This window comes from Saccopteryx leptura, chromosome X (assembly GCF_036850995.1).
Source record: "Saccopteryx leptura isolate mSacLep1 chromosome X, mSacLep1_pri_phased_curated, whole genome shotgun sequence".
Taxonomy (NCBI): domain Eukaryota; kingdom Metazoa; phylum Chordata; class Mammalia; order Chiroptera; family Emballonuridae; genus Saccopteryx; species Saccopteryx leptura.
In genome coordinates this window covers 45,654,221-45,672,883 of record NC_089516.1, presented here as the reverse complement: position 1 = coordinate 45,672,883, position 18,663 = coordinate 45,654,221, and the positions used below count along the sequence as shown (strand labels likewise).

Here is an 18,663-nt window from a genome sequence, read left to right as displayed (position 1 = left end):
AAGCGATCTCTTGCTCAAGCCAGCGAACTTGCGCTCAAGCTGGTGAGCTCACACTCAAGGGGATGAGCCTATGCTCAAGCCGGCGACCTCAGGGTTAGGAACCTGGGTCCTTCGCATTCCAGTCCGATGTTCTATACACTGCTCCACCACCTGGTCAGGCTTCCATGTCCGTTTTAAGGGCAACCAGATAATAGCAATATTTCCTGCTAATCTATTCACTTCAAACCGGGGTAAAAATCACTATTAAAAGCCATCAGGCCTGACTGGGTGGTGGTGCAGTAACTTAGGTGTAATTCTTAAGTGCTCAAATTGTCAGCCTTCATTAAAAATAATACAAGACTAAACTGTGTTTTGTTTACTCATAACTGTAAGCCTACTTTTAACCACCCCCTGTATTTTTGGATATGTATATTTAATAAACCTTGGCTTGAATAGAGACTACAATGAGTGATGGTTGTTATAGAAGCAGAAGGGAGAGAATGGAACTGTAAAGGGATAAATACAGCCTGATCTTTCTCTATGCACTAAGCCATAAGTGATTCTCTTTCTTCTGTGTGTAGTGCACAGTCAACCAAGACCAAGTAGGACAGTTAATTCAGTAATGAATAATGAAGAGTCTGTTTGTTTAAAATTGTTGTGATTGCTTTATGCTTAAGTGTTTTCTGTTTGGGTTTTTTTTAAGTGACAGGAAAGAAGATAGTGAGACAGACTCCTACATGCTCCTGACTAGGATCCACCCAGAAACCCCATCTGGAACCAATGCTTGAGTACGGGGCTATTTTCATTGCCTGAGGCTGATGCACTCCAGTGGAGCCATCCTCAGCGCCCAGGGCCAGGCTCAAACCAATCAAGCCACTGACTGCTGGAGGGGAAGAGGAAAAGAAGGGGCAGAGGGAGGGGTGAAGAAGCACATGGTCACTTCTCTTGTGTACCCTGACTGGGGATCAAACCCAGGATGTTCATATGCCAGGCTGATGCTCTGTTCACTGAGCCAACTGGCCAGGGCCTTCTGATGGCTTTTATTATTTTTATTTTTATTTTTTGTGGCAGAGACAGAGTCAGAGAGAGGGACAGATAGGGACAGACAGACAGGAAGCGAGAGAGATGAGAAACATCAATTCTTCATTGTGGTTCCTTAGTTGTTCATTGATTGATTTCTCATATGTGTCTTGACCGGGAGCTACAGCAGACCAAGTGACCCCTTGCTCGAGCCAGAGTGCTGCGATCATCATCAGAGTGCTGCCATCATCATCAGGCCCATGTTTCAGGGAGAGAGAATTAAGTAAAGCACAAGAAAAGGCTCTTCCTTTCCCTTTATGGGTACAGCCTCTAAATTGCACATACTACTTCCACTCACACCCCACTGGCCAGAACCTGGTCACATGGTCATATGTGACTGCAACAGAGGTCAAAAAAAGAAAGTTTTCTTTCTATGAATTCATTTCTCCTTCCAAAATTCCATTACTGTGTAAGAAATAGAAAGCAGATGATGGGAAACAAGTAGCATTCTCTGTCATATTTACTGGATAGATTTTGCTTAATCTCCCCTTTTTCAATATTATGTTTTTGAGGCCCTGGCCAGTGGCTCAGTGGATAGAGTGTCAGCACATCATATGAATATTCTGGGTTCAATTCTCAGTCAGGGTACACAGGAGGAGTGACCATCTGCTTCTCCATCCCTCCCTTTACCCCTTCTCATCCTCTTCCCCTCCCACAGCCAGTGGCTTGTCTGATTTGAGCTTGGCCTTGGACACTGAGGATAGCTTCATTGGAGTGCATCAGCCTCAGACACTAAAAATAGCTTGGTACTCAAGCACCAGCCCCAGAAAGGGTTGCTGGGTGGATCCCAGTCAAGATGCATGTGCAAGTCTGACTCACTAGCTCCCCTCCTCTCACTTAAAAAATAAATAAATAAATAAAAATAAACTTTAAAAAATTTAAATATGTTTTTGAGAGTTACTCATGTTCAAAACACAGAAGTTCATGCATATTCATTGCTGTTCACTTGTATACTGTGCATCTTATAAAGGCACACATGACAGATATGCTTTAGAACTGTGGTGTATGTAAATATAGTGTATATTTACAAAGTGGAAATGTGAAATTAGTTAAATGCTAAACTATATAGACCTGTCTCAAGTACAGTACCCTACAGCAAGCCAATCAAAATAGAAACCAAAAATACTAAACTATATAGAGGAGAAATTAAACAGTTTTCAACTTTGTTACTGCAGTCGAGCATGACATGGTGTCATGGATATTGTGACAACTGAAACAAAAAGGAAAAATTGCGTTCCATTTGATTTGCATCATTTTGATAAAAGGAAATAAACCAGTTAAGAGAAATAAGTGTTTGCTTAATCCTAATTCTAAAACAAATCTGACATATGAACCCTTAGTAAGAAAGGATACCATCTTTAACAACCAGTTATACAGAAACTGCACAAAGTTTCTCCAGGAGAATGTTTCCTTGGCTGACCCTTAACAAGTAGAGAATTTAACATTAAATGTTTATCTGTAAAGGTTCATGTTAGTGTTCCAGGTTCATGTCAATGTGGGATTCCTACTCAGAAGGGAACATCCATGAGGACCTGACCACTCAGGAAAGGCCAGTTGTCCCCCAGAGCCTGGTGGCTTCCCTTTGGTGTGGTACTTTTTGAAGACCACATTGTTAGTGACTCTAGTCTAATATAAGGGGTTTTTTCTCTCTCCTATAATTAACTCAAGGTTTCAAACCACTTTGAAGAAGTGAAAAGATACTGTTTATTTCTGAGAGTTTTTTTCATGACTGTGAAACATCCAAATATATCTTCCTTTTCATTTTTTTACTCATATTCAGTGGTGTTTTTTTTTTGAAACCACAGTTAAAATATACTATCCCAATGTTGTTTGTTTCTTCCTATTATTATACACAATTTGCCCCAAACAGAAAAAGTACATTTTAGTAAGTTAAGAGATAACAGTTTTAAATCAATCAGTACAGAACAAGAAAAACTCACTGAATATCCACTCTATACTAAGGGTTTTATTTACAACATTATCTCAATTTTCAACACATTTTATGAGGTAGGAATTATTACTACTACTTTACTTTAGAAAACTAGATTGTCTAATAATTTTCCCAATGTCACAAAACTGGTCTGGTCACATAAACTGTAGAACTAAGATTCAAACTCATATACTTTAATTTCAAAAGCAGAGTTATTTCTACTATTTCCTGATGCCTCCCAGATGATAAGTGAATTATAAGTAAAATTTTGCTCAGCTTTATAAATAATATATGTGACAATTATATAGAACCCTTAAAACTCACCTCAACATAAGCTTCTCTCTATAATCTGGCCATAATGAATGCCTTCAGTCTTATTTCATATTATGCTCTAGGTTTCATCATTGCCTCTACATTTATGGACCATATACTCATTGAATAAATATTTTTTGAGCTCCTACAATATCCTAGGCACTATTCTAGTTTTTGGGGATATGTATCAGTGAACAAATATAAATTTTTTCTCTCATGAAACTTCTTTACAGTCTAGCAGGGGGAGAAACACAAAAAACAAAATAAGCAAACAATATACATAAAAAAACATGGTAAGTGCTATGGCAAAAAAACAAAGCAGAGAAAGGGTTAAGGAAAGTAATGTGGCAGTGTAAGTTTATAATTTTAAAAGAACCAACAGAAACTCTAGAGCAGAAAAAAATGTTAGAATTATATTTTTACGTTCAACAGAATACTAGACACAATTGAAGAGGGAACTGGAAAATTGGAGAATAAACTTATTAATAGAGATTCATTCATCAAGCAATTATTGAGCATCGACTACATATCAGACATTGTGGTAGATGCAATTGACTCCATCTTGTACCATCACAAAAAAATTTTTACTTGGGTTAGAACATTTCCACACTTAGTCTACTTTCATTTCATCCTCCAATCAAATCTACCTATCACCAAAAAGTCAAGTAAGATAAAATTTCTTAATATTAGCTTAAAATTACTGTCATTAATAATATTATAATTTTTAAAATTTAAATGTAATTATTCCAGGTACATCATAGACTAAACTTATTTGGGGGATGGTTGGGGATTAACCGTGGTATAAATTATTTCTAGGTTCTATTTCTGTTACAGTATGGAATTCAAAGAGTTTAAAAACAAGATTCTCATAAAAATAGAGTGGTCAAATAAGCCCCCTGCTGAGATCAGCAAACAAGACAATCACCTGTTAAGAAAACAAATAAATCAAGACTTCAAAGCGGCCCAAATCCTAAAGTGGATTACAAATAATAGCTGATGCCAACCCAAGAAGACTTAGAAACAACACAAGTAAAAACTAGAGGCAGACAACACCAAGCCTAGACTCAACCAGCTCTACAAAGAAAACACCCTGGGTAGGCACAATGAGAAGACAAAAAAGTGCAATCCAAATGAAACCACAAGAGAGACCTTCAGGAGATGAACTGAGTGATATGGAAATAATCAAACTTCCGGATGCAGAGTTTAAAATAAAAATAGAGTGGTACCTTGAGATACGAGAAGACCAACTTACAATTTTTTAAGATACGAGCTGCGACTTGGTCCGTATTTTTGTTCAAGATCCGAGCGAAATTCCAAGATACAAGTCAGAATCAACTGGTCGTGCTTCAGCACTTTTTAATGACACTTGTTTGTCACATTTCCATAACATTTTAAAAGGCAGGCAAAAGCAAACCTCTTTGGATAGATTGTTATTCAAAAGTCCTGCAAATGAAAGTGCCGAAAGTGCAGCCAAAAAAGGCAAAAACAGGTGATGATTAAATGAAAAATAGGTAATGTTAAGCTTAAGTTAAGTTTAAAGTTAAGAAAGTGAATTTTTTTTTACAATTCAGTTTTTGTGGTTTCAATTTTAAGTAAAGAAAGTGTAGTTTTAGTTTTGTTTAAAGTAAAGAAAATGCAGTTTTAGTTTACATTTAGTGTTAAGAAAGTGCAGTTTTAGTTTACATGTCTACAGTGCCTGCATCCCTTCCTCCCTCCCTCCTCCTCCGCTATTCTCCTCCATTAGCCACACTCATCTGTCTCCAAGGTAAGAGTACAGTACTAAATAACACTTTTTTCTTTTATTTCATATATTTTGTTATGCATTGGTAAAGTATACATGTGTATTTCTTAATTAAAAACATGTCTTTTTCATAATTTAGGATGGTTTGGGGATGTTTCACAGGGCTGGAATGGATTAAATCTATTTCAGTTATTTTAAATTGGAGAAATTTGTTTGATATATGAGTTGACTGACTTACGAGCTCGGTTACAGAACGAATTAAACTCATATCTCAAGGTACCACTGTATATAGTATGCAAATGTCAAAGACATTAGACTGCTTAACTGGAACAAGCAGAATGGTAAAAAGCTGGTTTTCAGGAGAAAAGAAAATACTGTACCAGGATATATAGTCAACAGAAGAAAGAATGATGAAAAAAGATTGCTATGTCAGATTTTATTTTATTTTTTATTTATTGATTTTACAGAAAAGAAGGAGAAGGGGTGGAGCAAAACAGGAACAATAGATCTGTTCCTGTATGTGTCCTGACTGGGGATCAATCAGGCAAACTCTGCCCTAGGGGATGATGCTCTAATCGACCAAGCTATTTGGCTAGGGCAGTTAGATTTTAAAATACTGATTCTATAGCCTGAATGTCTGTGCCCCCCCCAAAAAAAATTCATATGTTGAAATCTTAACCCCCAAAGCTGACTGTATAGAAAATGAGGACTTTGGAAGGTGTTTAAATCACACAGAACCCTTATGAATGGAATTAGTGTTTTATAAAAGAGGTTCCAAAGAAGTCCCTGGCCCCTTGTGCCCTGTAAGGATACAACAGAAACAAAAAGCCAAGTTTACTAAACAGTTTTTTTTCTCTGTAATGGCTCAAGTACAGTTAGCTCTTGGAAATGGTCACAATATTTTAATAACTATGAAACTATTCATCATTCCTAAAATTAAATGATGAGTCCAGTGATATAAAGTTAAGTTCTAGATCTAATCAAATGTTTGTGAAGGTACCATCATCCTTAGTTTAAAATGACAAATGTCGCCCTGACCAGGTGGATCACTGGATAAAGCATTGTCCTGGCACATTGAGGTTTTAGGTTTGCTTCCTGCTCAGGGCACATATGAGAAGCAATCAATGAGCATACAACTAAATGGAACAACTGGGTGGAACAGCAAGTTGATGCCTCTCTCTCTCCTCCCTCTACTATCCCTCACTCTCCCCCTTCCTCTCTCTTTCAAATCAATGAAAAAAAAGTTTTAAATAAAGTAAGTATAAATATCTCCCCTTATTTTAAAAAAAAATGAAAAATGTCACATATAGTGTATTTTTCAGCCTTGAGAAGTCTTTACACACACAAACCCAATTTTATTCCTGGCGAAAGCCCTCTAAGGTAGGCTATGCACATTAGCCTTTTGTAAAACAAGATGCTAGACCTTGATAACATTATACGGAGTGAAATAAGTAAATCAGAAAAAACTAAGAACTATATGGATCCATACATAGATGAGACATAAAAATGAGACTCAGAGACATGGACAAGAATGTGATGGTAACGAGGGGGGGTGGAGTGGGAGGGGCGAGGAAGGAGAGGGGGGGGTTGGGGAGGGGAGGGGCACAAGGAAAACCAGATAGAAGGTGACAGAAGACAATTTGACTTTGGGTGAGGGGTATGCAACATAATCAAATGTCAAAATAATCTGGAGATGTTTTCTCTGAACATATGTACCCTGATTTATCAATGTCACTGCATTAAAATTAATAAAATAACATTTAAAAAATCAGTATAATACCATTGGTTAGAAATTTATCAGTAGAAAATAATAAAGCAGACAGAAACTCAGACAGCTATATATTATTGATAAAGTATGTGTCAACCTGAAAAAAAATAAAGATGCTAGAATCTAGAGATAGTAAATAGTCTGCTTAAATACAAATAGATACTGAAAGAGGAAAGCAGTGACTCAGACATGAGACTCCTGACTTCTAAACCAATGCTCATATGTATAGAACTGGATGCACAATACATCTTTAAGTGGCTAACAGGCAAAGTGAATGTTTGCAGAACCTTTAGAGAGCTCTGCCTTCCAGTAACATCTGGTAAAGATATGTTTATTTTTAGAGTCCCTAAGCTTATAATAAATGAAAATCAACCAAGAAAGGACTCCCTGTTGCCTGTATTACTTGGCCACTAGATGCCGAGAGCCGTGAGATAACTAAGGCAGGATCCTACTCTATAAGATACTAGGACAGAGCAGAAGTAAAGCAGTAGAGGCAAATGCTAAGGCAGCACAGAGAAGGGGAAGTAATTACTTTGCTGATATATGCTTTCAAACTCCCCTCTGATTCATCCCCCCCCCAAAAAAAAAAAAGCACTTGAAACATACAACTATGAAGAATCTAAGCCTATCTATTATGAAAGCACACACTCTTCTGGTTCAAAATACCTAGCAGCTGCAAATTGGAGGTCTCATTTATACCCACACAGGAAGGGATGATTATTCTGATAATTAACAGGCAAATAATTCCCAAGTGTCTTTAAAACCCTATTTGTAGCTATTTTTATAATATTTTAGTTTTTATTATTTTTTTCTTTTTTCTGTCTGATTCCCGTTCCTTGGTATTTTGAGAAGGGGGACTCACCCTGTCCCTAAAGTCAGCTGGCTTCCAGATAAAACCAGAAGTCTGATCAAAAGGATAAGGGCTTCCCAGGAAAAATCAAAACAGAAACACTAGGCCTGGTCCTCTATCCTGGACATCTGGTCACATGAGTTAAGCCCACATGCAGTCACCAGAATAATCTAATTGTATTTCCCCAAAGAAATAATGAAATAATTGGGAATGGGGTAACACAGTCTTAAGCATTGCAGAGAGAAGGTATATCATAAAAAGCAAAATTGTAACTGCAGTCTATATTCCTGGAAAATATTCAAATGGTGCTCCAAGCCATATAAATGGGTATATATATTATAAACATTACTTATGCAAGGGATCAAGTGAATAGAAATCCTACTTAGTACTACAAAAACTGCCCTAATATTTCTTTTGGTAATTTCTATTATGCTTAGGTAATAAAGTATTAAAGTTATTAAGAAAAATACTGTTCAAGGAAGTCTATGCAGTCCTTTTCTTAAATATCATAATAAATACTGAAATGGTCATCCAAAATCTTAATTCTCCTTGAAATGTACTTTAAATATTTATCCAATTGATTAAAATGAGTTAAAAACACAAATCCAGTTACAATATAAATGAATACAATATGAAAAAGCACAGGGGAAAAGTCATAAACAATCAAAACGTTATCTGAAGAAAACCAAAATAAGCTTAATTTTTGTGCTTTTGGCTGACAAGAGAAAAATGGAAAACAGAATAAAAATGAGTCTCCTATTCTAGCATAAGGCTTGATAAATCAAAAACTTATTTTATTGTTCCTGTGCTCTAAGAAGAATCTCTCAACAGGATTTTTGTGGAAATTGGAAGGAAGGGAACCACTCAGACAAACAATAACCTTAATATTTTTCTTCAAAATGCCAAAGCATACCACATATAAGTAGCCCTCAGAGAAAACTAAAGACATAATGTTAGCAATTCTGAGGGTGGAATACTAGAGGGCAAAATACTATGGTCCAATCTGTCATTTCCTAATGTTTTTGACTGAAATTAGTTTTCAAAGAATTAATAATATATTCTTTAAGAACATTTCTTTCTCAAACACCAAAGTTTTCAGCCAGGTTTCTGACAGGAGCCAGATGAATGACCAACATGACTTAAGGTCATTACTGAGGATTTCAATACCTGGTCATTTAAAAGCTCTATAAGGTACAGTTCCAGGTGTGTCTGTAATAAAGATATTTGTTTTAAAAAAATCAAAGATCCTTGACTGATGGAAGAGGGGAGAGGGGACTGGATCAAAGAAGGTGAAGGGATTAGCCAAAATCATATATACATAACACATATATTCAGTCAACAGGGTAGCAATAGCCAGAGGGAAAGGAGGGTGGAGATGGGGAGAGGGGGACAAAGGGAGAAAATGGGGGTTGAAAGAGACTTTGCATGAGGCATTGGGGGCATGATGCAATATGTAGAAGGTGTTATATTGATTGGGACACTTGAAACCATGTCAACACAATACATTAAAAAAATAAAATTAAAAATAATAATAAAAATTTAAGAAATCAAAGATCCTGATTGTATATTCTTGCCTGCTGAAGAGCAGTTCTAAAATCACAAAGAAGAGTTTCCTCAGAGTCTGGCCAGTGGTGGTTCAGTGGATAGAGCATTAACCCGGGATGCTGAGGAACTCGGTTTGAAACCCTGAGGTACCTGCTAGAGCACAAGCTCATTAGCTTGAGCAGGCTTGGCAGCTTGAGCACTGACTCGCCAGCTTAAGCACAGAATCATCAACATGATTCATGTTGGCTTGAGCCCAAGGTCTCTGGCTTGAGCAAGGGGCCACTGGCTCAGCTTGAGTCACCACTTCACACCCCATCAGGGCACATATGAGAAGCAATCAATAAGCAACTAAGGTGAAGCTACTATGATTTGATACTTCTCATCTCTCTGCTCCCCCCCCTTTCTCTTCCTGTCTCTCTCTCTCTCTCTCTAAAAGAGTTTCCTCAGAGAGCACCTGAGCACACAAATATGATTCAAGCACAAAAATGTGGTACCAGTGAGTGGGCACTTCATTACCCCGACATCCTGTCCTTTCCCAGTCCTGACAACTGTGTTATTTTTGTGATCCTATTTTAAGACATAACTTGATTTAACTTTAAGTGGATCATAAAAAATTCCAGGAAATAATTATTATCCTTAATAGGGTTTAATATAATAGTCTTCTTAGGTTCAACAGCTCTAATAGATAAGGCTCTTTCTACTTCTAAAATTAAGTCAATAATGAGACTTGCCAGTGACTTTATTAATAATTCTCCAGAATGATAAAGAACATATAACATGTGTCTCCACTTTACCAGTTTAATCATCTAGGAGGAGAGTAGAATTTTCAAAGATGCAAATAATTCCCCTGGGTCATGTTACCCTGATAGAAATCAAAACTGAAAGAGAAAGGAAACAGGAAAATGGCTCACCAAAGCTAGGAGCAAATGATTCTCTTTTTTAAAATTCATCCATTAAGTTTCCAAGAATTAAGTTTCCTCTGAAATTCAATTTCCTGGAGAGTCATCTTCAGATGCTGGAGTTTTAAATTAGTATAATTATCACAACGTAACCTGGCTTCTGAACTAAGTAAAGGTCCAGAACTGAGAAAAGACCCTCCCTTCACACTTCCTCACCAACCCACCAAAGACTATGGAGACTTTCTCATGCAAACCAATCTGTAAGCAATCACAAAGCAAGCAACCAAGGACCACGACTTTTTGGACTTTGCAATCTAGTGCAGTTAGGAAAGAGTAGCCAGAAATAACTAAACAGAACAAGATGCAGCACTCATCAGCAAGAGACATTTTTTTACATTTTGCCTCCCACATCCTCAATCAACATATAACTTCATAGTTTGAACTATTAATCATACAAACACTAGAATAAATATGGGTTTCCTATTCTCGTCTAAGTGTTGACAAACCCAAATCTATTTTGATGATCCTGTGTTTTAATAAAATCTTGTCTCTGTTTTGTTGTTATTGTTGTTGTTGTTGTTGGTGGTGGTGGTGGTGGTGGTGGTGGTGGTGGTGGTGGTGGTGGTCACTGGATACCAGGGACAATAGCCTGAATTTTACTTTGCACCAAAATGCGAAGGTGTTCTACACATAAGCAGCCTATGAATATGGGTTTCAGAACAAACATAAAGCCTTAATTTACCATTTTATTATATTTTAGAATTGTCACTGCCTTAAGTTCTAAACTACTGTTTTAGTCCTCCTAATAAGGAAGAAATGCCTGTTTATTTATGGCTTTTATAAATATAGATGCATTGATCTATGGCTTCAAAAAAACACTTTGTTTCTGTGACAATGTTTGTTAATCTAGCTACTAGTTATTTGCAGAAAAATGGAGCACAATAGAGAGTTTTTCAGGTACAATAACTTTTTCTTCTTCAAATCATAGTTACTTGAATTATTCTAAGATTATTTATAAAAGCTAAACTTCACTGAGGCAAGAAAAGAGTTTTATCATTCCCATTTATGATGTTTATTTTAAGCGTTACACATAAAGAACTACAATATTGAGGAAAGTAATGAAATAAGATATGAATGGTGGTAAGAGGCTTCAGCGGCCATGGTTCCCAATGTACCAGCAGCCAATTCCACCCCATAGAGTCCTAAGGGCATCTGGGCCATGCTACTGGGGCCACCCAGGGCCAGCAAAGATACCCAGGCACCCAAATTGGCCAAAAACTTGTGCCTGCCATCTAGCTATTGGGGACATGCTGAGAGCCATGGTGGCTTCTGGGTCAGAGCTGGGAAAAAAGCTGAAGGCAACTATGGATACTGGGAAAATGGAGAGCAACGAAGTGGTAGTGGAGCTCATTGAGAAGAATCTGAATACCTCTCCATGCAAAAATGGTTTTCTTTCAGATGGCTTCCCTTAGTAAGGCAGGCAGAAATACTTAACAACCTCATGGAGAAGAGGAAAGAGAAGCTTGATTCTGTGATTGAATTCTATATCCCAGACTCTCTGCTAATCCAGAGAATCACAGGAAGGTTGATCTACCCTTCAAGTGGCCGTTCTACCACAAGGAGTTCAACTCCACAAAGGAGCCCATGAAAGATGACATCACTGGGGAACCCTTGGTCCACTGATCAGACAATAATGAGAAGGCCTTGAAAATCTGCCTGGAGGCTTACCACACTCTGACAGCCCTCCTGGTAGAGTACTACAGGAAATGGGGGATTCACTCCATTGATGCATCCCAGACCCCTGATGTCATGTTTTCAAACATCTTACCAGCCTTCTCCAAAGCCAAATCCTAGTAACAGAAGGCTGAGTGAGAGCACCACTGCTCATCACCCCTGCTCTTAGAGGCTGGGCAGAGGGGAGGGGTGATCAGAGTAAGGATGGAAAGTGAGGAGTGGTGAGGGACTGACGAAAAATATTGGAAGAGCAGCAACGTTTCAGTGAAGCAATTTCTTTTACATATAGGAGTATTAAAAAGTATGAGTAATTACCCTGATTTATCAATGTCACTGAATTAAAATTAATAAAAATAAGAAAAGAAAAAAAAAGTATGAGTAATTATTTTAAAAAAAAAACTGACTGGAGGGTGTAAGTAGAAACAGGGAGGTACAGTACTATTTCTAAGAAATTAAGTTTTCCTTTACTCTGGATTGGTGACAGTATTTTTTGAAGCCAGTGCCCTAAATTCCCAGCTTTTAGCTCAGAACCTCATGGATTGCCAGCCCAGAAATGCAGGAAATTAAACTGTCATCCTGTCTGTCCTGTAGTTTGGGACAGGGAGGGTTTGACCCCTAACCTTGGTTTCCAACACCAAGAGATCAAAAAATCATCTCCACATTTGAAATAGATTTAGGCTGTGCTCATGGGGGCAGCAGCTCAGCAAATCAAGTTTACAGGGGTCATAAGGAAGGTAGAACAGGCTGATCTCACTCCCTTCCAGACTTACCACTGACTTACCAGTCCATCTGTTCTCATGGGTAAGCAATCAGCAATCACCAAAGGTGTGCCACAATCCTACAGTTTGTCCTTCTTTCATCTATGATGTGTGAAGGGACCCTTTCAATAAATGAGCAAGTGTCTTAAGCAGCAGCATCCAAAGATTGTCCTTCCTGTCCTCAAATCCTGTGACTGAGATCACTCAACAGCACTGTGATGTATTTTCAATGAGGTGTCTTTCTTAACTGACCAAATTAACTAGCTGCCTAGTTTGTTTCCTAAATCAATAAACTGTATAAAATTTTGTAAAGAGAAAGGAAGGAAGGAGGAAAGGGAGGGAGGGAAACAGGGAGGGAGGAAGGGAGGGAGAGAGAGAAGGAGGGACGGAGGAAAGAAGAAAGACAAAGAGATGAATGCTGATCACAAAGCCTTTTCACAGGAATGTATACCAATAAAACCACTAAAAATGACATTAAGTAGGTGATTTGAGAGACCCAAAATTTTATTTAACAAAATTATTTCTTCTTAGTGCCTGCAGATCATCATAACAATGGGGATGCAATTTACTAGATGCCATTCAAGGGTTTTGCTGTGGGCTAAATCAGAGGTGTAGGGGAAACCTGCAGAAGATTCTTCTTTAGTAAGCAGATATCCTTCTGTCATGTTAGGCCACCACAGGGAAACAACTGTCACTGACAGCTTCAGTCACAGCATACTTCACTCGTTACAAAATATGGCAATGAAAATACCAACATCTTAATCAATATATTTCAGCAGCCTCCGCTCAGCCTCCAGCATGAGGAAACTAGAATGCTGTGGCCCATCAGTATTGCCCTAGAAACCAAGTCACTGCTTTCTGGAAAAACCTAAAAATTTGCTCTACCCACCTAAGAAAAAAAAAATACATAAATCACCATCACTCATAAATGGCGAACTTGATAATTTAATGTAAGAGGTAATGAAATAATTCATGTAATATAACACAATTTGCTTTCATTGCTATGACTAAAAGGCCTGCGTAGAGAGCCATGTTTAACAATCAGACTTCTGCCAAGGCAAAAAAAAAAAAAAAATACAACAAAAGCAATATCTGAACCCTTAGTGAGCCCCAAGTGCACACCTATTGTTCAGACCTTGCTTTGGGTTTTCTCCCAAAGCGAACTCACTCACGCCCCTATGAGGAGGTAAAGCAGGAGAGACTGCTGGGGCATTAAAGCTGAGATCCTCACAATGGCTGCTAAATAGAAGGGAAAATACACCTTCTGATCCCAAGAATTTTGAGAAAGAAGCTATCTCGATAGCAAAGGGGTCAAATAGATGTTCAGAGAGGCTCTACAACTGTAGCACAGGCCTTAAGTAGGACAGGGGTACAATCCAGAGAATAGGTGCCATCCTCATTTACATACTGTGTAAGAAATTTGTGCTCTCCAGAAATTGTCCAATGACATAACCCTGTGAAGCTATAACCTGCCTGAACATGCTGGCTCAGTCATCAACAATGGCATTTTAAAAAAACTATTAATTCCATTCATTTCTATGAGGAAGAATGCAAAAGAGAAACCAGAAGAATTTCAAGGGTTCAGGGGCAAGGATTCTGAAGCCAGATTGCCTGGGTTCAAGTCTTGGCTTCACCATTTACTAAGCTATATAGCCTTGGGTAAGTTACTTTACTTTCTTATGCTTCAATTTTCTTATCAATAAACTATAAATGGTATTGAGTTATGAGAAATTATTAATATTTATAAAGTATCCAGAATAGTGCTTGACATATATCAACTGTTTATTAAATTTAAAAAAATTAAAATAAAATATTTACACAACTAGGAAGAGCCCCCGACTCCATTCAGACCTCTTACCAGAGCCATAGTTAGAGTTCTATTTTCCCTGTTTCCCCAGACCGTTTGCCTGAACTGCTAAGAGGAGTCTCAGCACTTGTCATGGGTGCAGATGTTCAAAATTCTCACCTTCTCATTGCTGTAATCCCAATTCAGGTCCCCCTCAAACCCATACAACTACTCTAAAGGCACCTCCCCAGCTGATACTGCTAACCTTTCATTCCAAGGCATTAGTACAGCCGCACAGCTGCAGTGATTGTTCGAGCCAGCAGCCAAACTACCAAGATCCAAAAAGGTTTTCAGTTAATATATTTACTTAGGTTTAGAGAATAATACAGAAGAGGAAATACATCAAGGACAAAAGCTCCATCTCCAGGGAGACCCAGTACCCACCCAAGTAGATATCTTCTTCTGTTCCCTCATCCCCACAGGTGGTATATGACCTGCTACGGTAAAAAGCCAAGACGTTCATGGCTCTTGCTGATACAGAGAAGCCACAACCCTTTATGCCACCAACCTTTTATACCACCCTCATGCAGGCCAATGGTCCACATATCGATTCACAGCTCCCAAGCTAGGTGCAGATCTATTCAACAACCAAAGAAAACACTACATCCTCCAATTATCTTTGCTACTTTCAAAGACACAGAGTATGGGAGACAAAGGTCATTCTCAGGCAAGCATAAATCAACCCAAGCTTTTACTCACAAATGCCAACCCATTTTTAATAGAATGGAGCCTCAAAACTCCCAAAGGGCAACTGAGGCCCACAATATTCCCTGAATATGTTTACTGTATTATGTCCATATTTATTCCCACATTCCCTAAGCTCAGCCACACAGCCTGACTTGGCTTTGGGGCATTGTACACAATTGTGCTCCACTCAGAATGTCAGCTCACTAGGGGCAGAAACCTTTTCTTTATTTCCTCTTCCCACCATAGCATAGTCTCTTAAACACTAAAAACTCAGCAAAACATTAACTGCATTTAAGAAATTAATAAAGCTGGGTCACAATTAATTTACTAAAGTGAATGAAAATTATGCAATTTTAAAAGTCTCATTGTCTGTATGACAGTGAGGACACACTTGAGATGTTAAAGACCACAAGCCCCATCCAAACCAAAAGAGGGAAATAGAAAGCCCCAGAGGGATCATAAAGCTAATCTATTAACAACCCCCTCCTTAGAGTGTTCCCATACAGGTCCTTGTAAGTAGAATCTGTGTCCCTCCCTGTACAATAAATAGTCACTAATGTTTGGATATTTGACATATAATTTAATTTTGTGAAAGTCATAACTGGGCTTACTAGAGTCTCTTTATGTAAAGATTGAAATCTGTAATTGATAGACAATACCAAAATAAATACAAGGAACCAATCTATATAAATAAGAAATGGCCCAAAGTTTGACTTAGGCAATAATCAGATTCGGTCTTCAAAAGCAACTGAATGTCTCCCAAAGTATCAATTTTGATATTCCTTAACTCAGGGGTCAGGAAACTTTTTGGCTGAGAGAGCCATGAATGTCACATATTTTAAAATGTAATTCCGTGAGAGCCATACAACGACTCATGTACTTTACGCATTATCCAATAAAAATTTGGTGTTGTCCCGGAGGACAGCTGTGATTGGTTCCAGCCACCTGCAACCATGAACATGAGTGGCAGGAAATGAATGGATTGTAATACATGAGAATGTTTTATATTTTTAACGTTATTATTATTTTTATTAAAGATTTGTCTGTGAGCCAGATACAGCCATCAAAAGAGCCACATCTGGCTCACGAGCCATAGGTTCCTGACCCCTGCCTTAACTGTTAGTGAGCAATGACCATGTGATGGCATAACTTGTCATGACATGTGACCAGCACAACAACATGAGTAACATGAACAAAGCATGCCACTTGCATTTGTTATTAAGTCTATTTGTAACTTGGAGTGCAGATCACTTTATGTGTTTTACATGTAGAAATTCTATCAGTCTCTTGAGTGATACATTCATTTTTATTATTGTAAGAATAAAATGCTGATTAGTGACTATAAGAACTGTTAATTTTATATACAAAACAGTCAACTTATTAAAAACGTATTAAGATAAGACACAAAAAGTATAAACCATGAAGGAAAAAAACTGATAAATTGGACTTTCTCAAAATCTAAAAGGTCTACCTTTCAAAAAACACTAGTTAGGAAATTAAAAGATAAGCAATAGAGAGAAAATATTTCAAACCACTTACCTGATAAAAGGATTGTACCCAGAAAATATAAAAAATGCAATCCAATAATAAGACAAAATAAACCAAAAAATATGAACAGAGTGCCAAAGAAGGTATATGGATGGCAAATAAGCATAAGATGCTCCACATCATTATCGTTAGGAATATGCAAATTAAAACAAGATGCTACTTCATACTAGGATGTCTAAAATTACAAATTTCCAAATAACAACCAAGTTGGTAAAGATATGAAATAATTGTAAATCTCACACCCTGCTGCTGAGAATGCAAAACATTCAGATCTTTTGAAAAAGGTTGCCAGGTTTTTATAAAATTAAAAATATACTTACCATTCAACCCAGAAATCTCACTCTTGGTGTGTTTTTTTTATCCAACTGAAATGAAAACACATGCCCACACAAAGACATGTAGGCAAATGTTCATAGCAGCTTTATTTATAATACCCAAAACAGAAAACAAGCCAAATGTCCAACAAATGGTGAATGTGTAAGTAAACTGAGATACATTCATACAATGGTATATTGCTCAGCAATAAAAAGGAACAAACTATTGATACACACAACATGAATGAATCACAGAAGTAATATACTAAGTGAGAGAAACCAAACACAAAAAGTTTCCTAATATATGATTTAATTCACATGAAGTTCTAGAAAAAGCAAAAGTGTAGGGTCACAAAACAGATCAGTAGATGCCAGGTAGGATAAGGGCATGGTCTGCAAAGGTACATGAGAACTTTTTGGGGGGCAGGGGCAGCTCAAAGGCTCTGTATCTTGATTTTGGTGGTGGCTACATAAGTGTACACATATCTCAAAATTCCTTAACTGTAGATTTAAGAGAAATTAATTTTATTGTATGTAAACTATACCTCAATAAATCTAGATTTAAAAAAAAAGAATATATTAAGAAATTAAAAGGTGTCCCTGGCTGGTTTGCTCAGTGATTAGAGCATTGGCCCAGCATTCAGATATCCCAGGTTCAATCCCTGGTCAGGGCACACATAAGAAGCAACCATCTGCTTCTCTTCCCTTCCCCCTCTCACTCCTCTCTCTGCCCCTCTCGAAGCCAGTGGCTTGACTGGATCAAGCATTGGCCCCAAGTACTGATGATAGCGTGGTTGGTCTAAGCATCAGCTTTAGGTGCTAAGGACAGCTCAGTTGATTCAAGCATTGGCCCTAGACGGGGGGTTGCTGGGTGGATCTGGTCTGGGTGCATGCAAGAGTCTGTCTGTCTGCTCTCTATCTCCCCCACACACACACTTAGAAAAAAAGAAATAAAAAGGTAAACAGATAGTGAATATTTATTGAATGAAATAATGATGAAGAGTACTAGCACTAAAGAAAAAACAATACACTGGTTAAGTCAACAAATATCTAACATTTTAAGGAACAATACAAGATAGAATAATAGGCATTAGATTATTACATAATTTTATTTTTTGTAGAACAGTTTGGTGCATTAGCATTCATAGCATTAAAAACAATGTTTTAGCCTGATCAGGCAATGGTGCAGTGGACAGAGTATCAGCCTGGGACGCAGAGGACCCAGGTTCAAAACCTCGAGGTCAGTGGCTTGAGCACAGGATTGCCAGCTTGAGTGCAGGGTCGCTGGCTTGAGCATGGGATCATAGACATGACCCCATGGTCTCTGGCTTGAGTTTAAAGGTCGCTGGCTTGAGCCTAAGGTCACTCACTCTGCTATAGTCCCTGATCAAGGCACATATGAGAAAGCAATCAATTAACAACTAAGGTACCAAAATGAAGAATTGATGCTTCTCATCTCTTTCCCTTCCTGACTGTCCCTCTCTGTCTCTTCTTCTTGCAAATAAATAAATAAATAAATTCAGATTTATTTAACTCAGAGGTTCATTCTAAGTTAGAGATATTTTGGTTCAGCATCGGCAAAATATTGATGTTTAACACTTGCCATTCAACAACTATCAAAAATAGTTATTCAGTGTATCCCTAATATATGTTACCAATCTGTTAACTTGCA

General features: G+C 37.7%; 1 protein-coding gene and 1 pseudogene across 2 annotated transcripts in view; one reads left to right on the top strand and one right to left on the bottom strand.

Moving 5' to 3' along the window:
• The window catches only part of SLC9A7 (solute carrier family 9 member A7), a 177,049-nt gene that overhangs the window by 116,903 nt on the left and 41,483 nt on the right, over window positions 1-18,663 (bottom strand). The gene's annotated exons all lie outside the window — the stretch shown is intronic.
• On the top strand, window positions 11,264-11,958 carry LOC136385908 (adenylate kinase 2, mitochondrial pseudogene; annotated as a pseudogene).